The sequence below is a fragment of the Limulus polyphemus genome, unplaced genomic scaffold (genome assembly GCF_000517525.1).
Source record: "Limulus polyphemus unplaced genomic scaffold, Limulus_polyphemus-2.1.2 Scaffold2135, whole genome shotgun sequence".
NCBI lineage: Eukaryota > Metazoa > Arthropoda > Merostomata > Xiphosura > Limulidae > Limulus > Limulus polyphemus.
In genome coordinates this window covers 37,739-39,852 of record NW_013667745.1, presented here as the reverse complement: position 1 = coordinate 39,852, position 2,114 = coordinate 37,739, and positions in this window count along the sequence as shown.

Genomic DNA, 2,114 nt, shown 5'->3' with positions numbered 1-2,114 from the left:
CTCATGTTGACAACTGTTATTAAAATCAAGGTACAATACAAGGCCTTCTCATGTTGACAACTGTTATTAACATCACGGTGCAGTATCAGACCTTGGAATCTAGATAACTGCTAGTGAGATAGGTTATCGTAAAAGACTTCATGTTGGCAACTGCTATTAAACTCAAGGTACAATACAAGACCTTCTCATGTTGACAACTGTTATTAACATCACGGTGCAGTATAAGACCTTGGAATCTAGATAACTGCTAGTGAGATAGGTTATCGTATAAGACTTCATGTTGGCAACTGCTATTAAAATCAAGGTACAATACAAGGTCTTCTTATGTTGACAACTGTTATTAACATCACGGTGCAGTATAAGACCTTTTCATGTTGGCAACAGCCATAAGACCTTCTCACATTGACATCTGTTACTGCTACTGAAATGAAATACAGTAAAATACTTTCTCATATTGGAAACTTATATTAACATCAAGTTACAGTAAAAGACTACCTCAGTGTAGTGATAGCTGCTACACAGTGCAGTATGCAGGCATATCGTGCGTTTTCTATCTTCGTATTGCAATAAATAATTTTAAAAAATCAGTTATTCAGGTGTATATGTGTAGCTCCATATAATAAGTACCCAAGAAAATTTATAAGTTACTTTTGCTCTAAGTATCTATTGTTCTGTGTCATCCCTCTTGAGATAACACCTTTTCTGCCTGTAGGAAAGAAAAGGTGTAAAGCTACACATTGTGTATGAAAGTAAATAGCACCATACTGCATAACTATACTATTGTGTATCAGCTACCACCATACTGCATAACTCTAATATTGTGTATCAGCTAACACCATACTGCATAACTATACTATTGTGTATCAGCTACCACCATACTGCATAACTCTAATATTGTGTATCAGCTAACACCATACTGCGAAACTCTAATACTGTGCAGCTGCTGCCACACTGAGAAACTCTAATATTGTATAGTAGCTGTTGCTGTACTGAGAAACTCTTGTACTGTGAAGCAGCTGCGGTCACACTGAGGAACGCTTGTATTGCTGTAGCCTTCCTATCTACTATATTTTTTCGATTAACCTAATTTCCCTTAAGAGCGACAAGGTCCGCATGATAACAGGATATTCGAAAAGATACTTATTACAAAGTAATAGAATGAGTTTGTGACAAAAAAAAAGACTGAACATAAATGTACAAAAATTGTAATAAGCAATCTTTATCAAAATAGAACATTTGTATTTACTTCATTAAGAAAGACAATCGCCTTTACTGAAGAACTAGATCTAGGCTGTGAAGTTTATCTACAAATTGTGCTTAGTGAAAAACTTCTACCAGATTGTGAAAACACCACTTTACGTCGTGCTTTCCTAGAGCGAGTTGCACTCCATACATGAATGGTTATTCCCATTTGAAAATTTGTTAGGTTGTAACTTCGAGATATCACCTGACGTACCATTTCAAAAACAAACGAACAAACAACTACAACAACTGGTAGCTGATACACAATATTATAGTTATGCAGTATGGTGGTAGCTGATACACAATAGTATGGTGGTAGCTGATGCACAATAGTATAGTTATGCAGTATGGTGTTAGCTGATACACAATATTAGAGTTATGCAGTATGGTGGTAGCTGATTCACAATAGTATAGTTATGCAGTATGGTGGTAGCTGATACACAATATTAGAGTTATGCAGTATGGTGGTAGCTGATACACAATATTAGAGTTATGCAGTATGGTGGTAGCTGATACACAATAGTATAGTTATGCAGTATGGTGGTAGCTGATACACAATATTAGAGTTATGCAGTATGGTGGTAGCTGATACACAATATTAGAGTTATGCAGTATGGTGGTAGCTGATACACAATATTAGAGTTCCGCAGTATGGTGGAAGCTGATACACAATATTAAAGTTCCGCAGTATAGTGGAAGCTGATACACAACATTATAGTTATGCAGTATGGTGGTAGCTGATACACAATATTAGAGTTATGCAGTATGGTGGTAGCTGATACACAATAGTATAGTTATGCAGTATGGTGGTAGCTGATACACAATAGTATAGTTATGCAGTATGGTGGTAGCTGATACACAATATTAGAGTT